At 40.0% G+C, this 24,604-nt stretch overlaps 1 protein-coding gene across 2 annotated transcripts in view; it reads left to right on the top strand.

Annotated features, from left to right (window-relative positions):
- CREB5 (cAMP responsive element binding protein 5) overlaps nt 1-24,604 on the top strand; it is a 174,602-nt gene that overhangs the window by 12,754 nt on the left and 137,244 nt on the right. The gene's annotated exons all lie outside the window — the stretch shown is intronic.

Here is a 24,604-nt window from a genome sequence, read left to right as displayed (position 1 = left end):
TCCTATTTGCCAAACAAAAGAGTCTGAATCAAAGTCCTGAAGACTCCAGAGGACTCAGCTGGTGGTGGACAGTGCCAAATGCGCCTATGTCCTGCATCTAACTTCAGGAAAGTGATGTGGTTTACATACAGAGGGAACAAAGTGACTGGATTGCTTAGCAACAGCATCATTCAGTTGGATCAGTAATTTTTGGTCTGTAACAATGATGTTTTAGGACTCTGGGAGATCTTCCCAGCACTGGGGAAAGAGCTTAGGCCCACAGCTCTTACCTATGTGTTACGTTCTCTCCTGAGGAAAGAACTTACTAGGACCCCAACCCTTTCCTGGTTTCTCCAAAACACTGAAATGCGAAGCTCTTGCAATTCTGCTTTCTGGCACAGAGCCACCTGGCTATCAGCACCCAAGCCCATCTTCCTGGCTCTGGAGCACGACTGCTATCCTGAGTGGATATAGCTGCTTTCCGTCAACAGCTGTCCTGATGTGCCCGTGTACAACAGTTTTCCTTACTGTTCCTTGTGTAGAGCAGGCTGCTCTCCTGTCTTTGTCCTCCTTTTTCCCATAAGCTTTTTGGGCTGATATGGCAGAAAGGGCATTCAGGCATGGGGCTCTCAATTTGGCTTGATTGAAAGTTAAGGTGGTATATCACCCACACTCTTTTGTGTTGCTGTCCTTTCCATGGGCCACAGACAGAAATTCAGAAACTGTCCTCCTGTCCCCGGGGTGAGCACCTTGAAGATCTGCTCTGATGCTTACTCCTTAGAAGCAGACAAATAGAGAGGAAAGACCTATATGGATGTTTTTTCCTTATTTTTTTCCTTCTTTTAAATCTTAGTTAAAAATGTAGCAGATTGCTTGCTTTCTGTGACGGATTCTTCCTTGTATCACCATTCCCAAGCAGTGGGTGATGTACTGCTCATGAAATGCAAGCTGTTTCAAAGTGTTAGTGCAGGAAACTGGGGCTACCACTGCCAATTCACAGAAGGGGTGGGACCGGAAGAAAATCTGCACCACCACCAACGCACAGAGATTGTTCTACTATGTGTGGACCAAAACTGGTGGAGTAGAAGGGAACACACTCCCTGCTTTCTCTCACTTTTGCTGTATATGGGGTTTGGCAGAGTAGTTCGAGATGCTTGCATGGAACTAGGAAAAGAGGGATATATCCTGGGAAGGTTAAATGGTTGCTACTTCTAACACTGCCCTCTCACTCAAAGATGAAGAAAACCAGAAGACTTTGACAAGTTCTTTAGAGAACAAACACTGTAAATGGGGAAAACATTTTAAGTTCTGACTATAAGAACAACAGAATGTTCATGAAAGAATAGATAAAATCAAGCGGATGTTGGACAGAGAGCAATGCCAGACATTGTTAAAGTGCTAGTCTTGTCCTAGGAGAGTTCACTTTGGTTTCTTGTTCACCACTGATTTCTTTATGAACTTTGGCAAATTTCTTTCACCAACTGTAAAATATGAAAAGAAATACTCCCTCACCTTGCAGAAATATTAAAAAGGATGTAGCTATTGCAGGAGCAGAAGGTAAATAGGTTCCTCTCATATAATATCTTGAACATTTGATGTAATTAAACATCAGAATTTTTCTCAATGTATAGTTCTTTGCCCCAGAAATAGAGAAGAATTATAGTATTATGTAATCATCTAAGATAATTTGCTATTAATTTCCTGGAAGCTAAAATAAACTGCTGAAGATTCTTTAAACAGAGTGAGAAAAATGAGAATGCTTATACTAGACTTTCTCCAGGCATCATGTTAATATCGTCCCCTCTTATGGCAGAGGGGTTGGACTGGATGATCTTTAAAGATCCCTTCCAGCCCAAAATTATTCTATGGTTCTATGATTTGCTAAAAATAAATTGAAATAGAATTTAATTATCAGACATATTTAGTAAAAACAACAGAATGCTAATTCACACAAAAAATATAAAAGAAATTTTCTTTAACTTTTCAAAATCAAGGTAAAGCAAGAACTAATAAACATTAAGATCTGCTTCAAAGGTGTTCAACATATTCAAGTGTAGGAAGGTTTTTGACTTCTTTCTCTTTTTTCTTTTTCAATTCCATGGGGTGAGTTGGACATATAACAGATAAAAGTGACAACAAAGCTTGGAGGCATATCCATGCAGACTGTTTAAATGAGATAAAGCATTTTAGAAAGTAAGACAATTATGTTTCCCTGTACATCCAAAGGAAATCTTTTTGCTTCCTCCAAATGGGAAGAACCTGCTGAATTCCAGGAGTACCTCCATTGCCTCTAATGGACAGGACAACTGGAAAGGTGATTAGAGACTATAGAAAAGCGCTGCATGTGCTCTCATGCCAACAAATGCGAGCTTCTTGTTAGGGTATGAGAATAGCAAGCTAGAAGTCTAGGAGAGAAGTCCATTATGCTATACCCTGAAAATATCCAGCTTTTATGAGCAGGGACACACCAAACACAAACACTGGACTGTTCAGCAGCCCTTCAAAGCAAAAACCTTTCTAAAATAACTTCCACCTGGTGTACTCCTAGGCTTTTAGAACAGATTGTTCCAAGAACACTTCATGTCTTGTTTTTTTCTAGCAAGCTATTAACAGCAGATGAAGAATTACACCCTCCAAACAATTAATGCAGCCTGGGGCCTAACCAGAAAAATCTTTATTTCCAAAAAGTCCTATTGACAGAACTGCTACAGCAACCTTTCAAAGCTGCACCCACATCCGATGACAACAACAATAAAATGCTGTGCTATTTTTCTTACCTCATAAAGTTGTCATCTCAGCACAGCTAAATATCTGAGTTGCCACCCAGCCTGTAAACATCCTTATGTGCGGAGGGTTATCAAATAGGTCATGGAGAAGCAACTCTCACATTATCTAGAGTATTATCTAGAGCCCTTAGATTTCCTGGAGCCCTTTCAATCTGGTTTAAGACATGGTTAAGTTACAAAGACACAGCTATTTCTTGGCCATTGCTACTCTCTGATTTACTAGCTTCTGCTAATGGATAAAGACTAAGTGCTCAATCTAATCTGACCTTTCAGATGTACTGGCTGTCAGAGTGTGTTTGCAGCCACCCCTTCTATTTTAATGGTGTCCCTCTAGGAAAGCGTAGCAATCTAAGAAGGAGAACACATTCCCTTTGGGTTACCAGCTTTAATTCTGTGCCTTTCACAACTTCTAGTGTTGAATGTGGTGTACTTGGCTGCTGCTTCTGGGAACAGGATCAAGCACTCCACTGTCCTAATCCCCTTGTAGCAAGCACCCTTTCAAATATGTCCTGAGTTGGACAGGTAACGTTCTGTGCAGCATTTACCCCAGTTTGATAACCTTCTTTAGTACCTATTTGACATGCCAGGCTCTAACCTGCTGGCTGCCAAGTCCTCCCTCCCCTGCTTTTGTCAGTGCTACTAAAAAAAGGAAACTGCACTGTCCTCTTCTGCAAATTCGCTTTTAGAGGTTCTGTAATCAAGTTTTGCTGACATTAAAATTGAGATTACATAAAATATGGATGCCTTGAAGTATTAACAATGAAGTGGGCAGGAACACTATCTCTAAAGATCAGCTTTAGCCATTTAAAAGCAGTGTATTCCCAGATTCTGGGTCCCCTTAAAACCTTCTCTCTCTGCGCAGCCAAGTGCTTACACGTCATAGCAAACAATGGAAAAGAATCACAGTAGCAGGATCCTGCCCAGTTCACATTTATTTAACCCTTTGTCACTACTATATTCTTTTCACCTGGCATCCTCCTTATGTCTAAAATGCTGAGATTGCTGGAACCAGAGAGTTATCTTATTAATAGTTTCTGTGTTTATTGTCAGAGTGACTTGGTTACACTCTCCTCTCTGGGCCAGTAGGTCAAGGGATTCAAGTTCCCCACTGAGGCTTGGAGTGAATCTCAGTGCTGACTGTGCACATTAGACTGGGAGAGGGGGAATATGCTGCAATGGTGCAGACCTTGAATTTCCAGTAAGACATTGAAGTGAGGTCTCTGCTGTCTTTTTCAAATACATTCCAGGTAGAAACTACTGAACCACTTCTGCAGTAGGGAATTTGACTTTGGATTTGAATGTCACTCCTTTCACATGACGGGAAGATGCGAGTTTGTGTACCCCACACCACAAACCAGATGGGGCTAACTCACTACGTTGTCATCCAGCAGGGAAGTGTCCCCTTCCCTCACATCCCTTAGGAGGGATGGTGGGGAGACAGAGAGTTAAGTGTCTGGGAGCAGGGCCTGTTCACCTGAGGTACAGGGGACTGACACACTCACTTCAGACTAGCAGTAAGTAACAGATTTATGTTGGAAGGGGGAAAAAAACATGAGTCCAAACTCCTTTGCATAATATGACACGATGACTGAGTTCAAAAAGGTGAAAGGAAAAGGAGAGAAGAAAAGCTGAGGAAGATGTTTTCTTTGGGCTTTCCTTGGAAATGTCCCTTTTTCTTCACTAAGTGAAGTTCATCTCAGCCTTTCACTCGCCAGTCATCTGCACTGGGAGAAAGCAGCAGAGGGGGTAAGAATGGAAAAGTGCTTGTACTCAAGTGTTTCCAAATGTTTCACAGCCATAGGCATTTACTGGTTCTCACCCTCCACCCTATCACTACTCCCTCCATATAAAATCAGAGACTGAGTTCCGGCATCCAGGCAAGAAGGAAACTTTCTTCTTTTGTAGAAACCTGCATGTCCCAGTGCAATGCTTATAATTCACTAGGACTCAGCTAGGACAACTTGCCAAAAGGCATTGTCAGGTAGCTGCTGAAAGAAATGCTGTTCAAAGATATCCCAGAGAGTCAGGTCATTTGGTGTGAAAAACAGGCAATAGCTCTTTCTGGGCTCATGGATATAGGGAACTTCAGCTAGACCGAAATGAAGGATTAGCAAAATTATTCTCCCACCATACCCCCTGCCTTCAATACAAACCCAGCAGTTACTTTCCACTCCACTCTGTGTGTAAAACAAGGCTGAAATACGATATTTAAATTATTCCCAAGGATGCATTTGTTGAAAAGGAAGGCATGAGCCAGACCCTCCCTTGTGCTTATTCTTTGTCAGAGTCTTGAATTTTGGATCATTATAAGGAGGGAGAGAACACACTAATTCCTAACACCACTAGTATTTCAATGAGCGCTGCTATCAATCATTTAGGTTCTCACTCTTCCTTATTATATTTGGATAAGTAAAATTGCCAATAGTGCAACAAAATCAGCCAAAGTCAGCCCACAGAAAAAAACCACAACAATAGGATTGAATGAAGTCCATTGTCTATTTCTGTATAGAACAGAAATAGTAAACCAGAATGAGCATATGAGAAGAGCTCATGCCTAGATGGGATACAGAGGTTATAAATACAGGCTGCCACATGGCAGTACCGCTTTGCTCTTAGCTACTTGAATGACTGGTTGGGTAGCCTGGTCATTTAAATGCTCTGGGCCTGAATCTGGCTTCGCTGCTGATATTCTGTCTGCTTTATACGGACACTGCGAAGAGCTGTTTGTTGATATAGCAGTGCAAGTGTGGGACAGACTTTAGAAACTTTCACTCATGTCATTGTTTTCAGAAAGAAAATAACTGCTGCAAATTGCACTACAAAACATGCATTTCTTTTCTTTCAAATTAAGTCTGTTGCTGTTCCTAGTATTACCAATAATGGGAAAAATATTAGAATAGCTAGTACATTTCCATATGCAAGATCTCAAAAAAAAAAAAAAGAATTTTTTTTGAGAATGTAGGGGTTCTAGAAAGACACCAGAGCTGGGTGTCCAAACTAGGGTACTTCTTGTCATGGCATTGCCTGCAAGTGATTTCCTCATACATCTTGCAATTTGGCGTTAATTTAGTGAAGCACTAGCTTCCACATTTCTGCAAATGTAGATGTTTATCTCCCATTTTCAAGACATTTCAAATCCTTACAATCAGAGATAAATCTCAAAAACATGAGTCAACAATTCTAAGAGCAAAACAATGTTTACTTCTTTTTTTAATCTTTCTGTCTCTAATCAAGAGTAAGGCACAGACATTAATAAAATTGATAATAAAGTAGGTGTTCCTTCCATTTGACATCTGGTTTTTCATCCTGTGGGGTCATGTTGAGACATGCTTTCAAGTGATGCTTTCAAAGTTTTCTCTGTGTCCATGAGGGCTAGTAATGTAAGTTTTCTTTTTAAATGGAGCATTAATTCTTCCAGAGCCCATATTTGAAGAAAAGAAGGACACAGTGATATTCATGGCAATAATGCTGACACTTGAACTGAAGTGTTAATAATGGAAGGCCAGAGAGGGTCTCTTATTATCTTGGCAGTACTCAATTACCTCTTTTCTCGGGATCTGTCTTGATACTGTCCAGTATCAAGGCTACTTTCCAGTTCTACTTGTGTAGACTTTCATATTTTTCTTAAATGGTAGAACCAAGTGAACTATTATAGATGAATGATAGAGAAAAATATATTGAATGGTTTGACCTAACTCTGAGATTTCATGATGCCATTCTACAGTTTCTTTGTGGACCTTCCTGTCAAGTTTCTGGGTCACTTTCCTGGTGGTGGCAGCCATCTCCACTAAGCGAGCTGTGCCTAGCAAAGGGCTGGTCCCTGGACGTCTATTTTCACCAGAAATTACTTACACATGAAGAAAATAATGAGGATTTTTTCTTGTGTTTCAAATGTGTGTATGTATTTTCTTTGTATTCAATAGTGGTAAGTTGCAGTTGCAGGGAGAGTGAAGAGTAAATGATATGAACTACTGTCAAAGTCTTTGTCATATTCCTGGAATCTTGTCCAACGCCTGTGTTGGCATAAAAGGTAGATCGCGCTGGAATGGCATGCTTGCTTTTTGTTGTTGCTGTTGCCTACCTCAGCTAAGGAGCTTTCCACCCACAGGATATGACAGAATAGAAAAGATGGTGACCTGCTTTAATATCTGCTCTTTCAAATAAAAAGGAAAAAAAAAATCCAGTAAATAATCGTTGCACTGGTGCAGAGATTGCTGGAGCGCTGCAGCTGAGCACAACCTGGCCCTTTGGGCAGGGAGGGATGAATCTAACTGACATGCTGGCACTGGCAGACTGCTGAGGGACCTGTGTCCAACCTCTCTTGGCTGGGAGAGTCATCAGGCCTTTGGGGATGGGTGGGAGGGAGGGAGGAACAACCTGCTTCCACCTCTCAGCTTTGCAAGTCTTGAAAAGCGAAGTCCTGTATGTGTGGCATAAAGTAAAAAAAAATTAGCTGGAACAGAAATTAATACTTCTTTTTTTAATGAATGTATGTGTCAATGTGAACGTATGTGGAGAGTTTGGAGAATAACTAATATAGATCTAATAAATATCTCACTGTTTTGAAATGATTTAGAAATCAGCTTCTTCAACTGATACTTAGTCCCAGTGAAGCTATTGGAAAAACTTCTATTGGTTTCAGTGTCACTAAAACTACACTGTTACACACTACTCCCCTTTTGGGGGAGCAATCTGCCATAATCAAATCTACCAAGACTCTCCATTTTTGTGAGAACTGAGTACTGGCATCTGCATTTGAAAGACAGTGCACCTAGAAAGATCATTTAGTGCCGAATAAATTCATTTTTTTGGTCAGGTTGGTTTAGTAGAATTGCCGTAATATTGTTTTTTAAACCAATCTTTTTCTGGTCTTTTCTACAGAATGTGCTCTGTGAAACACAAAATAACACAGGACATAGGATTTTCTGGGCTCTGTCACTATTTGAGAGAACTGTTTATCAGTTCTGACACAGGGGGATAGATATTTTCTTATATTTCTTCATCTTGTCCTAGACAGATTTCCTTGAACCTCCTCTGCTTTTCTTCTTCATTCATTTTTGCCCTTCCTCTCTATATGAAATCAGGATGTGGATTTCTTCTGAGCGTATTTAATGTCCTTTTTTTACTTTGTTTTGTTTTTGTTGCTTCTTAAAAGGTTGATAAGTTTGAAAGTTAGGAGAGATGAAAACATGTGAATTAAACAATGTTACCCCAAGCAGAATGAAACTAAACTGTTGATTTAAACTTTGGGAAATGGAAGACGAATTCTAGAAAATTTATTAAATGGTGGCTTTGATAAATGCTGACAGATTTGGGAACAAATTATAAATGCATTTTAAAGAACTAAAGTTCCTCTAAAGAATTGCTTTTTAACTGTGGCTGAGTTTGCCACAGCAGATTTCTTCCTCTCAAATCACACTTCAGACGTACTCTTTCCCTTTCCCAAAGCCTGAGTCAAGGACTGACGTGTGTGGTGCCCATTGTATCATCAGGACCTATGTCTGAAGATTGAGACAAAACCAGTACAACACTTCATTCCCCACTGTTCACCATCACTGCCCATTTAACACCGTTTCTCTAACCATAACCATGACTACTATTTTGCCTTGAAATCTTTGTCTGGCCTGTCAAAATCTTGGTGAAGATTTCAAAAGAATTTTATCATGGGATGAAACTTGTCAGGAAAGAGAAGCAAGACTGAATATGGTGTAAGACTTCAATCAGAACTATTTTTGAGACTGTTGCAAATTTGGGTTTCATGGGGGTTTTTTCTCTTCAGACTTTCCCATGTCCAGGTCTGATGCAGCTGAAAATGGCTTTTTTAAGTTTCAGGACATCCACCAGTACACTGTAAATACTTAGGGATGTGCAAACTTCGCATGTTCTACTGGTTTTGCAGTACTACTTACCTGCTTGCAGTGAAGCCAAGCTGAAATAACTTACTGCCTCAAAGCTGTATTGCACAGTTTTGCAAGAACTTACGCTGTACAAATGTATGTGTCAGTAGTCTCACTGTCTGAGGTCATTGAGAACACTGAGTTGAAAGATATTCTTCAGAAGTTTGATAATACTTTAAAGAAGTTTTTTAATTTCACTGAAAAATGATTATATTCCTAAATAATTTCTGAAAATGAATTTACTTATGTTTACTAAGCCATAACACTAATCCTGCATTCACCTAATTTGATGTTCATGTAGTCACATCTACTTCCATATGAACAAACTTAATGCAGTTGAAATCACTGTGACTATAGAACTGAATTTAAGTCAGTCAGCTGCTTAACTGCTGTCCTTAAGCAGGGTATCTGCATTAAAGATGAAGAAAGAAAAACCTTCCACCTCCTGTTGCAAGGGACCTCCCCTGACATGGGACTGGTACCTAAGTGTCCATGATGACAGCCAGCTGCTGCAGAGCACACAGCCTTGTGCTGGCAGTGCTTTCCTCCCTCTCTACTGCCCTTACTTTTGTGATAGCTCAGGCAGGCTATCACAGTGCAGCAAACCTTATCTTGCTCTATCAGTGCCAGCTCCACAGCGCTCTCTGACCTTTTCCAGTCCTGATGTTTCTGAGCTGACAGCAGCTTAAGGCTGGCTTGTGCCAAGCTTTTTTTTTTGTCCTGTGATGATGGACAAAACATGATGTAGCTCGGCCTCACTCTGTGCTCCTCTGATTTGCACAGTGAATGACACCGAGCTTGTCTAAGAGTGTTGAACTGATTTGTAAATAATGGGAACAGTTATTAATAGCCATTAAATACTTACTTTCCTGCAGTTCTGTCATCTTTGTTTTTTTCCTTTTTTCTCTGAAAAAAGAGAAAAAGCCAGAAACTGGTAAACAAACAGTAAAACTGCAGGTTTCTGCAACATCACGTTGGTCAAATTAAAACCCAGTACTCGAATTTAACTGTCTTTAAGGGCTTGGATACCAGATGCGATATTTCAGTTTATGACAACTACTGAATTTCTTTTAAACAGAACCTGCCCCTTGTCAGGAGCCCAACTGGGGAGCATCAGCGGTGGTTTAGTCTCCTAAAGCCACCTATTTCTGTTGTGCCATTCCCCACTGTACACATCAGCCCCAAGACACAGTCACTGTGTGGCCCAGCCTTCTGCTGAGGTGTTAAAACTCATGGGGTGGAACAGGGGTGTGGGTTTGGGTACCATTTGTTGGTGGTCATGGGCAGAGTGGGGCAGATGGTCAGGAGGATGCTGTTGCCAGTTGCGGAGGAGCTCCGTCATACAGCAGGAATCTCTGCCCTGGGTGACGGACAGTGCTGATTAGAAAAAGGCTAAATGTCAACATTGTTCTGAACTGGTAATTGGCAATTTTCCAAGAGCATTTTAGACATGAGACTTTGGAGATTTTCTCCTCCCAGGCTGCTCTTTCTCCTCCTCCTCCTTCCTCCACTAACCGCTGTAACTCATTCTGTCAAGTACTGAGTGCTGTCCCTTCAGACCTTCAGATAAATCCTTTACAGCAACAATTTTAAAAGCTGCCGTAGTGTCTCTTTCTATCTGTCTGTCTTTCCTTCTTGCCTTCCTCCTTACTAATTTATACTGTGGCAAGAGTACGGTAGCCCTGTGTGGAAGGTGGGGGTGGCACGAAGTGGAAGGGTGAAAGCCATGTTTTGACAGGTGTGGCTTTCCATTTTTGCAGAGGTTGTTAGCACACTGCTTAGTGACCAGAAGTTGATTACAGATGCCATGTAGCAGTGATGCTTTGCCAAAACACTTGGAGAGGAGACCTGTGTTTATGCTCCCCTCGTCTGATTAATTTTAAAATACATTATTACCAAAAAGATTTAAAGAAAAATTTATTGCTTGCAAAGAGGGACCCAAATCTCCAGGGCAGAATAAATAAAATAAAAACATGAGAAGTGCATTTATAGTCCTACTGAAAATAGAAGTGCAGTCTTAAAAAGGTTTTGTTAAAATGAAAAATGAATGACTAAGTCGCCAACTGCTACTAATCTAAAAATTAGTACTTTTGATAGTGATGGCTGTGCTGCTAACTCTTCATTAGCAAGGGTATTTAGTTGTAGAATAAGAGTGCTTTATAGAACACTTGCTCCCCCATGGTTTAGAAATTAGCCTGTATATGGAATAAGTGAGCAAAGATAGAGCGTATTTTCCATTGCCCTAGTTATTCCTATGCATGTGTGTGTGTTGGTGTGCTTTTGCATGTGTGTGTGCATGCACTAATAGCTTTGTGGTGATGATGGAGATGATCAAGATGATACAGAACGGAAATACTGTGCGATTTTCTGGACTAAGCTTTGTAAGATTCCCTTTAGATGGGAAAGGCAATGATTTCTGGAAAGCGGGATTGCCAACAAGCTGCACTTAAGATCCTCAGATGGTATTTACTGCAGAAACGTACATTACTGTGATGTATTTGAATCCGGAAATAATTTTTCCCACAAGGGAGAAAACACCTTATCATAAAATATAGTGTATTTTACTTGTTTATTCAGTGTTATGTTTTTCTAATAAATTGTGGACTTAACCTTGTTTTAATTTGTGTTAGTGGAAGATTTGCACTTGAATTCAATTTAGTAAGATCAACTGTATCTTGATTCTCAGTGTGAGATTTGCCTTACAAAGCTTATATTGACATTTCTGAGTGTCAGAAGCTGCAGCTGTTCCTCAAGCCATCAATAGCAATTTGAGTCCCAGCAGAAAACCTGTACAACCTTTTTCTCCTACGTTAGTTCATGTTTTTTCAGCCTGTATCATACTTTGTATCTCCCACCCTCCAGTGGTCTCTGGGCAGGAGAAGCAGAGACGTTAAGATAGGAATATACTGGAGTTTTCCTCCAGCTCTGGCAGAGAAGCAACCTGCACTGGTGGGGGCAAGAGCCAGAGAACTACACGGGCAGAACTTTCAGTTCAGCTGTCAGATCTGTTTTTTAAGAGTGGCTAGCAATGGGGAAATGAGGCGTTCAAACTGATTGGAGTCTTGGTTGTACTCCGGAAAATGGATCTATTTTCTTCTTACTGTGGTCTACTGAAGGGAGTATTGTTTTCTGCTCTTTCCTGGAGAAAGATCTAGGAGAAATCCCATTTTTCTATATTGTTTTTTGAGCTGCCCTCTCAGCAGGTGAAGTCCTTCCCTGTACCACTGCATACTTAACCTCATCACCTTTTTGTCAATTGGTAACAGTGTTGAACCAATAAATGGTTTGTGCCCTGAGGCAATATCTTAATGCTCTTGATAACAATCCTTTAAGCAAAATTTATATTTTTTAAATTGAAAATCCTGATAGGAAGTAAGAAAACCTCTCCTTAGGAACCACAGTGGCAAAAAGCCTTGGAAACAACAGAAGGAGGTCTCTTGGAGAGACTACGTACAGTATCATGTCGACACCACTTGCTGATTTCAGTTATTCCACCTCAGCGTAATGCTGGACGTCCTTGGCAGAGTGGCAGCACAAGCTTTATTCATTGAAACGCTTCCCGGCACTGTGGCCACGAGAACACCCTGAGTATTTTAAGTTAGCTACTTGGGTCCTATTCTTAACTTTTCATCTCATCAGATACTTTTCCTATTAGAACTTGAGATCCTTCCCTCTAAGGTAATGATGGTGTACATTAAGCATCCGTGATCAAGTCCTAGCTTGTGTGTTTCTAATGTGTTATGACTGTTTTCTGTGCAATAGCTGTGCTCCAGCCTTGCTGGGCCATGTGACATAATGGCGTTTTTAATTTCCTCCTTCCAGTACGATTGTCTGTTCACATGTAGGAAATTAACTTGTTTTTCATGTTAATTGATGGCATGACCTGTTTCAGCAATTCACCATCTCAAAGGTATGTCTGAGATCTCCAAATGACTCACTGACATAAATGCAGATGAGCTAAAGCCGCTTGTGTTACAGAAGGGCTGAAAGCCAAAGCAGAGTAGCTTGATATCTGAGATAGCCTTTTAGCCTGTAGGACCGTGAGCCCATGGCCTGCTTTGTTAATGACCACCTTGAAGTCTAGTGGCAAATGGTAGGTTGTAAGAGGCAGCCTGCAGAAGCAGTCATGTTAAATTCATGGCCTCTAGCTCACTTGATCAATTGCAAGCTGGTAGACGTTTATTTAAAATTTATACCACATGAATGTCTGAGGTAATAGGTGAATACTGTAAAGGGTTTATTTAAAAGAATATTTGACCAGTAGGGTCTTTAGAGATCAAATATTTCATTTTCAAGGGTGTTCTGTGTATTTGAAGAGGAGGAGGGTGAAGTAAAGAGGGATTTGGATAATGCAAAATACCACAGAAAGCAAGATTTTCCAAGGAAAACACCAGGAAGCTTGGTATGAGCATTTAATGTATGCTGAAGTTTTTAAAAGGAAACATTAATGGTGAAACATGCCCTCAAAGGACAAGCCAGCAATAAATTTTGTGTCACAAAATTACCTGTCAGTGAGATTATGTTTAAATAACGTAGAATTGTTCCTGCTTCTTGAGGGGTTGGAAGAAACTTCATGGGAGAGTGTTCAAAGTATTCAGAATTATGTGCACAAATCCCATTAACAATAATGGGATTTGTGTGTTCAACCCTGCTCAAATGGCATTGAAAAATGTGGCTGTTGGTTGTTCTTCCCCAAAGCACAGACATAGCAAGGGAGCAATGAAATCCAAAATATTTTCTCTCAAGATTTTTTTTACTACCTACCAGACACAGAGTATCTGAGTAGCAGCCTGTGTGTACTGCATCATGATTAAAGCCTACAAGCAGTTCTCCTTTTCCTGGAGTGGGGTGGGAAATAACAGCAACAGCAAAAAGTCCCACCAGATTTGATATGTCAGCGTTCCCATTATCTGTGTCAATTGGGAACATTATTACATAAAAATTCAGCAGAACCATGAGCATTTTGAATGAGTGGACTCCAGTAAAAGGGGTTCAGTGTGTTTCGGTTTTTTCCGCTAACATCCTTACTTAAAAAATCAGGGTCTGTGTTTTGATGTATTGTAGATGAGACTGAGTTCTTATAAACTAGAGAATAGTCTAAGGCAGAGAATACTCCAAAGGCAGAAGGCAGAGGAAGAAAGGGGAAAAATACACAATTAAGTCTTAAATATGACTGAACATGTTGCCATGGGATTTGATCTTATCCTATTTACAAGAGAAAACTTATGACTCATGGGTTCTAAATGATCGAGTCATTACTCATTTATGGAGTAAAAAAAATGGATACCTTTTATGGGATTTTTATAAATACTGATTACTTCCCCATATTTGTGAATACTGAGCAAAGACATGCTGCAGTCATAAAGCTCTCTATGCATGGCTTCTGTGCAGACTTTTTGAGAAGTAGTTAGTGTTAACTGATTATTTCTCTTTTCAAGCTCTATTCTCCATGGTGTTCTGCTCATTGCCTGTGCTGAGTTGTAACCCTTATTTCACAAAATCAACAAGGGAAAGTGAGATAGGTTTTACCAAAATCCAGATAGATGATACCTAAAGATCCTGTAGTGCAGTTCAGGAAATATATGTAAAAGATATCTTTTTTAAACTATTTCCTTTCCACCTAAGCCTGGAAGGGCTCTGCAGGATTCCAGCAGCGCTGGTTTCCAGTGGTCTGTTGTGATGATTATGATGCTGCTTACCATGTACTTTTGCCTAGTCAAGACTTTTCAGCTGTGCCTGAGGAGCAAAAAAGACACTAACCTGGCCCTGCACCCTTTTTTGGATACTCTCGACTTGTGGGTTATCACCCTGTGGCTCTCTGGTCCAGTTTTAGTGCTGTTTTCTTCTGCTGGTCATTGTTAGGTACAGTTAATGCTTTCTCTACCACTGCCCTCACTCACAGAGTTATTAAAGGGTAAAGAGTATAATTCCTTTTTGAACTCTGTTTTTTCCCCAGGAGAGATCCATGCTCTTACAATGGTGCATCTGAAGTGTTAACCTTTTGTGCTGCTAACCTTCCTATACGGGTTTAAAGAAGTGCATGTAACCATTAATAGGAAAGAGATATCTGCATATCAGATTAGAATCTCAATTGGTGAGAGAGAAATCTGTTTAAGAGGTTGTACAATGTAGACTGTCACAGAAAACTGAATATTTTATGAAATTTTGATGTATGACAGCTGGGTAGACATGTTAGGAGGACGGATTTTTCAAGGGGAGAAATTGTGTTTTTTAATTTAATTGTTTGATGCACAGCCTGTGCAGTAACGTTTCTCCTTGGGTGGGCAGTAATTTTATAATGACCCACAACTGGCTTCTGACTGAGTTCAAATCAAGAGTGTTCTGGATCCTAGAGATCAAGCCCAACTGTAAACTTTGCATTTGAAGTTATGCATGTTTTCCTTAGAGAGATTATGTGAAGAGAAGAGGACGTGGGAGCAGTGAATGCCACATTCAAATCTTGGGTTACAATCTACCTATAATATCTTTCCAGTTGTGTTTGTGTATCCATTTTCTTCATATCCATGAAAGTATCTCTCTCTAAAAATTAGACAGACATTCTACAGAGAATTCATACATGTGAATTCTTGAAGCAGCTGGCCGTAGTATTGAGATATGTTTCCAGGACTTTACTTTATTCTCTGGAGAAACGAAACAATTGGAAGATATGCATAAAATCAGTATGTTTGTACAACAAAGACATCCCATAATGTAGACATCGGAAACCCCTTGTTCACATTCATTCCTGCTACCATCTTGTTGTATAGAGATGCACAGGGTTTACTTTTAGGTGGATTGACACTGGATACCAGAAGAAAGTGTAATCTAATTTTCGTTAATTCTGTTTCTGTGCCAAACTATCTAAGCGTTTGTGGGAGATTATGGCTTTTAGTATTTCAGGCAATAAAATCAAGTATTTGACTTGGTGTGATTCTAGCTGGCCTATGACATCCTAAGTGTTGCAATACCTTCACACATTTTAGTGATTGCTCCAAGTCCTACCACCAGTCAAGGAGAGCTACATGCTGCCCTTGACACAGTGAAACTGTCCCAGCTAAAAATGAAAATTAGATATTTATATTTTCCCTTCTTTTCTATATATATGCCTGTACTATTGAATTGCCATCTGTAGAGAATCCTTTGAAGAAAACAGAAATTACTACTTGTGGGGAATTATGTACAAAAGACAATACATTCGTAGAGAAAGAGAGGATATTTACATCCTGTCTTGAAGACATAGAAAACATTCACATGGACTTTGCTAGGATTTTCCACTCAGGCACCTGTCAACATTACATTCTCTTCTATGGGAATATCTATTACCAGCTGTGTGGTTTCTGTTGCACTTGGTCAGAAAATGGCCACTACTCAGCTGGAGCTTGTTGTGCTTAACTCTTCTAGCACTTACATGGTGTACTGTCATTCCTGCTAATAGTTGCTTGTTGAAGGTGTAATCCTGTTCTGTTACTGTGACAGGTCTGACCCATTTATCTTATGTCACCAGAGTGGTGGCACATCACTGTCCTGAACACAGGAGTCTTGGAGAGCTGCACAATCTGAGTTAACAGTTAGGTGACAGGAGCCTGTGGGCTGGCTTTTGGAGACAGTGTGGAAATCTGTTGCAATGTAGGAGCTCAAGGGGCCCACTCTGTGCATGGAGAAGGTGTGAGATGTCGATTGTCTCCATTAGTGCGACTTGGAGATGACATCCAAAATCCACTTGAAATCTAGGGGTTTTATCAGGACAGAAAATATTGAGGGAGCCCCTTGTTTGCTGTTGGCAGAACATCAGTGTATCTGTGTCACCTGTAGAGAAGAGATGCTGAGAAGTTGGTCCTTAGAAAATGCTTTTTAGTTCTAGTATTCTTTTATTTGCACTACCCAGTGCTGAAAGACCGTTTTTTGTAAGTTAAGCATTAAAACTTTACACATGCTTTAACTTGAGGATGTTGAGAGAATTCTGGATGTATCGTTCCTGTGAGCAGAGCTGATAAACTATTATCCAAATCCTTCTTCTGCTTTGGTGTCAGACAAGGAGATCAGCCAAACTGCTGGACTTATCTGGCATGTATTGGATGTCAGATGTGAACAAAATCTTAGTGCCAGCTACCAGAGTCGTATCTCATATTTGCTCTCAACAAGTTAGATCAGGAAATCTGTTGGTTTTTTTTTTTTAATCATTCTGCTCTCTGCAAGAGAATTAATATCAATTGCATTCTGGATGGCTGTTGGACACCACAGCTGTAACAACAAAAAGTAAAATTTTCTTTTTAACATCATACTTCAAAAGTTAAATTAAAAATTCTCTTGCAAAAATAGCTCTCTAATAAATAGAGTTTGCATCAATAAATGTACCAAGGAAGGGCAATCTGCACCTGATATAATAAAAATATTTCTCACAAAACTTCTGTTCAAAGAAGTGGAACATTTAGTTGTGATTGGTGACTTCTGTACAGAATTTTAGGAGTCATCTACGGGATGGAATTTCTGTTATAATAATGTCCCATGTACAGCATTTTGGCTTCATAAAAGGTACTTAAATATATAGGAAAATCTGGTCTATAGAATATTTTGTGCTCTGAGAAGAATTATTTATTAAATTCTACAAGTTGCCATACTTTTCAGGTCCCTTTCTGTAGAACTTAAAAGTTTTAATAATTGTTAGTGTAAATATGGTAGGCATCTGAGGCTTTAATTTTCAACAAAGCATGCAACACTTCCTGTTTTATAATTGCACTTCAGCTCGGGCTAAATTTATGCTTACAACAGCACAAAAAGATGTTGAATTATCCTGAACACACTTGGCAGCATTCAAAATATATAAAACCAAAATCCTGCTGGCCTGTTGGACAGAGGTGATTCTTCTGGCAAATTTCTTTTGGATTGTAAATACCATGTAGTGAAATCACTGCCTGATTGAAAACTGCATTGCAGAGGAAGGTACCTGACCTTGCACCAAATTAATGTTTTAAGCTGGTTTTTGTTTTCTCTCTCTCTTTTGGTCCCCCATTGTGGCTTTCTAAATACATGTATATAGCTCTTCAACTACAGACAACAATATTATAATAATATTCCAGCTTTTTAAAAACACCCTGAACTTAAATCTGCAGGTCATATATATGAACAACTACTGATGTTGCATGAAGTTGTCAATACTCTTATTCATCGAGAAATTAGATTTTTTTCTTATAAGTGAACACACCATTACATAATTTTAAAGATACTAACATATTAACTACTGTGACACAGTCTGCTCTGAACAAACTGCAGATGTTCATGTTGCACAATCTGAAAAATATCTGTGTGGAGCTGGATTTTGAAAGCACACATGATTCCACAAACTGAACCTGACGATCTAGCACATTTTAATCAAGAGCCATTCCAATGATCACTCTTTTCTGGTGTACCAGGGTGTCTCCTGTTACAGTAATAAATACCATATCATGATAAACAAAGATACATTTTTCATTTTTGTAGAAACAAGACGTGCTTTGATCACAGAAATTACTTACCAAGTGTCACTTGGTAAGATTTCATTTCCATCTATTAACCTGAAAAAACTGAAGAACTATTGCCTCTGGATAATGGTGTAAGTGGTAAAATGGAAGTGCCTGATTTCTGCTCCTTATACCAGAATAATGCCACAAGAAAGGTGTAAAAAGCTGTGAGCTTCTGCAAGCATGAACCAGGTTATACATATTCTGCTAATGTTTTCATGTGCTTGAAATCCTGCTTGCACACATTACTGCGCACTTTGAACAGGGATTATTTAAGAAGAGGGAAGTCTTTCACAGTCTAACAGCCAGGAAACAAAATAAAGGATGATGAGGAGCGGTAGGCTGGTGTCAGAATTGAAGAGATTACCTCCACTGTGTCTCCCATGGCTCCTGCCTCATATGTGCACCTCTGTGCTTGTTATGTCACAATTCCTGCCACTGCATCACTTCTCTTTATCCCTTTATCTTTAGCTCTAACTAAATTTAAAGAAATTTCAATTTATTAGTTATTATTCTTATTTTTTGTTATTGTTTTAGTTTTCTACTCTTGCTGCATTTTCGTCACAGGAGGGCAAGACATTTCTCAGAGGTGCTGATTTTCCCGCCCTCGCTGAAGGATTTCTCTGTCCTTCTTCCCTCTCCTTTAGGTCCCCAGATTATTACACTGAGAAAACTTGTCTGTTTTATCTACCAGCTATAGCCTTTAGATCAGGGTATGGTTTACTTCACAGCCTAAAATTGGCTCTTACTCCTTGATCCGACTCACTGTTTTACAGTACAGTCAGTACAGTATAGATCAGTTTATTTTTAGACTCTCAAAGAAACAGATTCTATGGGGATCATTTGTTTCTGATCAAGAGATGGTTCCAAACTGAAATATGTTGCTGGAGGGAATATCCTTTCAACTTGACCCTTAATATAAGGACTCTCTGAGAGTTGTTTCATGCCATTTGTATGTCTGTTTCACCCTTCTGCAAACTTTTTGTGACGAGTTTAAGGAAAAAATGGGCAAATGCAGACACTCCATGTCCTGTGAGGCATTTGAGTTACTGTTTGCTGCTTTTCTTCCTAAATACAAGGTAATTTCTTTGGGCATGAAAAGTTTTGCTCCTATCTGTTCTATGAATTTTCTTTTTCTAGGAGTGGAAGTGGGTGTGGGGGGAAAGAATTTAAATCAAACTCTGCATTGTCATACAGTTGTTACTTAGTGTTTAGAAGTTTTGAAGATGGTTTTCTTTGTTTTTTAACTCAAAAATGGAACAGTTGGGAGCACTGTGGTGCACTCTGTGCTCAGTCCTAGCTGGTAGAAGTGGTTAATTAATTTTTTTATATAAATTACCAGACATTCCTTGTTTTATTGGAAGAAGAGTAAAAACTGTAGAGAGTTTGTATTGATGTATCATCACTGCCACCTGGCATATTCCTCTTAATATTCTTTTTTTTTTATTTTTGAAGAACTTAATACCGAAAATATATTAGCATGCATGACAAAGTAACAATATACTGTTAGTGTAAGAAAGGAGGGAGTCCCTGGACATACCTACTGCAGATCTCTAACATTCAGCCAAGCCCCATCCAGATGCTGATACGTGATTGAATGTTTTTGTCTGCTGAATCCCAGACAAGAAATGAAAATTTCATGCTGTGCAGTAGATCCACTGGGGAGAAAACACATGTACACATCTAATTAAAAAAACCCATCCCTAACTGTGAGTACAACCCTGTGATGCTCTCTCTGTTTTAGCTGAGGGTGTCATGCTGTTGAAGGGTGTGAGGAATGCTATAACAGTATTTAGTAGGATTGTTCTTCTGGAAGGCACCTGCTTGCTTCTAACAAAGTTGTTGTTATCCTAGGCTGTGTTACTAACAATGAGAGTTACTACAAAAGTAAAATGTAAAGATAAGTTCTTGTATCCCTGCATTGTATCTAATTATTATTCTCACAAGTTAATGTTAGATTTAAAATGTTATTCTCAATATAATAGCAAGACAATCTAATCTAGAGGATAATAGCAAGACAATCTAATTTTACCTCTTCTTGTAGAAACTGTTGCTTCAGCCTTAACCCATGAACACTTTTTTAATACCAGGGAGACACTCAAGGATAAACAGCCTGAGCTTGCTGTAACTGGTAAATAATTTGTAATTTTTTTATAGGAATGACAAAAGGCAACAATTTGTCGTTTCTTTTTTTGAAGGAAGAAATAGAAAGGGAAGGGAAATAAGGAAACAAAACCAGCAATGCCTTTTTCTCATGAACAGAAGTGGAGAGACAGTCTGATAAAGATGACTTTTGAAAGTGATTGTTTTCTTTAGAAGAGAAAGGGAACAAAACACCTACAATAAGTTTGCTTACAGATTTTTCTTTAGTTATGTGAAGGAGAGCGCACATGGATTTACATTCTTGTATCCTAGCCTTTTGCAATCCCTCTAACTCTTGCAGAGACTATTCCCTTCTATTTGTCTTGGTATTAAGCACCCAAATGACCAGATTGAGGACCTGCTGGGATCTGCCACGTGATGACAAGCAGTCAGGAGGTGAGAATGAAGCACTCGGGCATCACACAACACGTGCTCCACAGATAACCCAGAAGGAATTTTGGCTAAATTAGGGTTGTCCTTAGGCTATCCCTATAGCTTACTCCCTATGCTCTTTTCAGCTAATTGTAAGAGATAATGCTCTCTGCAGGCTTTTAGTCTTTTTGTGTATCCCCACAAGAGAATCTAATTAATGCCTATTATAACATTGCCTCTGTGAGAAGTCATTTAAATGAGGCTATCAATCTGCTGTCCAGCTGTTACTGATCCAAGTGGAATTTGAATTGACAGCAGAGCCTGAGAGGAGCTGTTTTATCTCTTTATCAGATTCTGATGCATCACTTTAAAAGCATTCGTGGCAAGACATAGGGTCCCTAAATCTGTATTTAGGGACCTGACTTCCAAAGGAGGTGAACACCTGCATCTGTCATGGAGTTGTACTGAAATTGCAGATGATGCCTCTGCAGACCAGGCTTGCTAAAATTCTGGAAACAGAATTTCCGATGTGTGCTCTGTGGGCAACTACATGCAGGGATCCTTCTTGATCACCACTGCTTCTCATACACACCAGCAGTGCTACCACAACCACCTGCTTCCCTCCACACAAATAAAAATGGGAACTGAGATCCTTCAACAAGCAATTCAGCTTCCCCTTCAGATGACTAAAGCTTCCTTGATGCAATGCCACTCATACAGTAGTAACCACCTTCCTTCCTGCCCACACTTCATCATGTCCTCCTGTCACATACTATACTAATTTTTGAGTTATAGGGAAAATCACAGAGGTTTAAAGGAGGTCAGGGCTATAAGCCAGCAACATTAGTAAATTTAACCCTAAACAGGGGCAATGAAAGGAAATGCACTAGGATGTGAGAAGTAACCAAAGTAAGCTCTTTGAAGTTTGAAACAAGGTAATGCATTTACAAGGTTGCCTGTATTTTTGGCTGTAGGCAGTGGGAGATGGGAGTGGAGGAGAGGGAAGAGTAGGAAGGCCATGAATTCTTCAAAGGTTTTGTTCTTTCCTAGACTCTGGTACTTTTCAAAGGCCAAAATTCAATTACCAACCGTGTGCTAGCACTTCAAGCATATGACATTTATCTTTGTGCTTTACAGTGATCCATTTGATAAAATTTGTGATCCTTTTCTGTCTGTGATGTACTTCTAGAGTACCGCTAATAAGCTTTGGGACTTGTTAGGAAAAAAGTCCTTTAACATCTTCAAACTGTGGACAGCTTTTGAGGTAGGGTTGGTGGTTGAGTCTTGTTACTCTGGCTGTGATCTAAAGCCTGTTGAAGTGAATGGGAGTCTTTCCGCTTACTTTGACAGGCTTTATATCTGTATCCCTCCCTGTAAGCAAAGCTAAGTCTAAACCATTTAATATTTGGAAGAAGACAGCAACAGAGCTTACACTTCCTGGCTTTGGAGTTTCCTTTATGTTGTCCTCAGGTCAAAACTTGTCTTCAAATTCTGTCTCTGCAATGTTTATTCTCACAAAAGGAGTTGAAGGTCTTTGTTCCTCTAGAAGTCCCTAGATGACTAGATTTAACAAACAGAGCAGTAGTGTTCTCACTGTTTTCCATCACCTACTAAAGAGCAGGACCTTCTCCCTTCCCCAGTGTTTCCATTTCCTCTACCTCCTGTCTTTGCAGATTGGGTAACAAATGCTGAATATTTCCTGAAGTTGACTAATGACAGGACATTGGTGTCTGCAGCTGAGCAGTCTGGTTAGTGCTGAGTTGAATTCTTGACTGAAAGGAGGTGCTACAGCTGTGTTTATGGAGTCATACTGTCATATGTCAGCCCCAGTATGCTACTGCCTTTTTCATACCTTTAAGGTATTGTATCAGCCTAGTCTAAGCTGTGGCAAACATACTTCAAATTACTTTCGATTTTATTGCAGTATTATTATTGCCTCAACAAAATGAAGACTATTATAGGCCAAACTGAGGCACAGTGTTTATATGTCTTTTTTTTTTCTTTCACATGCTTTACACAATAAAGGCCATTAATGACTGGAGAAATACATTATTTGAAATGAATGGCTATGTTGGGTTTGTGCAGGTTTGGACAGCAGGGGCAGTGAAAGGGGTGAGAAGCTACTAGAAGCTTCACTTGTGTCAGAGCCAACTGGGTCCAAGATGGTCCCACCTCTGGCCAAGTCTGAGCCCATCAGTGATAGTGGTAGCACCTCTGGGATAACAGATTAAAGATAGAAAAAAATGTTATTGCTCAGAAACAATTGTGTCCAGAGATGATAGGAGTGAGAATACGTGAGAGAAACAACTCTGCAGGCACCAAGGTCAGTGAAGAAGGAGATGGAGAAGGTGCTCTAGCTTCCAGAGCAGAGATTCCCCTGCAGCCTGTGGTAAAGACCCTGGTGAGGCTTGCAGCCCATGGAGGTCCATGGTGGGAGCAGATATCCACCTGCAGCCCAAGGAGGACCCCACACCAGAGGAGGTGGATGCCTGAAGAAGGCTCTGACCCTGTGGGAAGGCCATGTTGGAACAGGCTCCTGGCAGAAACTGTGGACCCATGGAGAGAGAAGCCCACCCTGGAGAAGATTTGCTGGTAGGACTTGTGACCCTGTGGAGAGTCCACAGTGGACAGTCTGTTCCTGAGGATGGCACCCCATGGAAGGGACCTACACTGGAGCAGTTTGTGAAGAACTGCAGCCGATGGGAAGGACTCACACAGAGAAGTTCATGGAGGACTGTCTCCTATGGGGAAACTGACCACAATCCTCACTCCCCATTCTCCTGTGCTGTTGGAGAAGGGGAGGTAGAGAAACTGGGACTAAAGCTGAGCCCAGGAGGAAGGGAGTTGTTTTAAGATTTGGTTTTATTTCTCATTGTCTTACTTGGACTTGATTGGCAATAAATCAGATTATTTTTTCCACAAGTTGAGTCTGTTTTGCCTGTGATGGTAGCTGGTGAGTGATCTCTCCCTGTCCTTATCTTGACTCATGAGCCTTTTGTTATATCTCCTCTCCCCTGTACTCTCCTGAGGAGATGAGTGACAGAGCAGCTTTGGTGGGCACTTGGCATTCGGCCAAGGTCAACGCAGCACAATGGCCTTTAAAATTAAGAGGAAGAGATCTTCCACAGGTGGAAATTAGTTTGGGTTTGGTTTACACAAAGTTAGGTTATACATCCCCAAAACTGTGAATGTTTAGAACTGGGTTTCTTAGGTCTCCCAGCTATCTTTTATACTGAGAATGTAACTGCTAAGAAGGAAAGGAATTTAATGAATTTTATTTTATAGCTTAGGCTTTTCCTCTGAAATGGCTAGACTGTTCTCTCCTCTTGTCTGGAGGATTTCTTTCTCATTATGTCATTAAAACTTCAGTTGCTCCATTTCTTTATGCTGACTGAGATGCATAGATCTGTCTTTTTGTAGGTATCATATTATATGATCTTCTATGAGAAAAAAGTCAAATATCCATGCGTCCCTTTGTCTGATTAGTAATGGCATTGATGTGAGCAGAGTCCAGTGGCAAAGAAAAACAGACGTACAGATTATTTTCTTAGCTGATATGAGATGGCTGTTGATTCCAGTGTCCTAAAATACTACCATATATGCTTGCTTTGGAACTAGAAGAGTCTCTTCAGAGCTAGACAAAGATCAGCAACCAAAAGCAGTGGGCAGCAGAAAAATGTAAGCACCTAAACAAGGTGGGTGGGAAGATGGGATAGAAATGGGTTGTGTAGTGATATGAAGGTTAAGAGAAATAAGGAGTCACTCCCATGTTGCAGCAAAGTTCGTGGATCTTTGATTTAGAATCAGATTGTTCCCTTGTGCGTGAATCTAATGGATGGAATCTACACCTAAATACTTGCTAAGAAATATACCTGTGAAAAAAAATCTTAAAATGAGTGGGCTCAACTCCTGGCACACTACAAAAAACTAT

Source organism: Lepidothrix coronata, unplaced genomic scaffold (genome assembly GCF_001604755.1).
Source record: "Lepidothrix coronata isolate B3197 unplaced genomic scaffold, Lepidothrix_coronata-1.0 Scaffold270, whole genome shotgun sequence".
Lineage (NCBI taxonomy): Eukaryota > Metazoa > Chordata > Aves > Passeriformes > Pipridae > Lepidothrix > Lepidothrix coronata.
The sequence above is the reverse complement of the archived record's forward strand: the minus strand, read 5'-3'. Positions and strand labels throughout refer to the sequence as shown.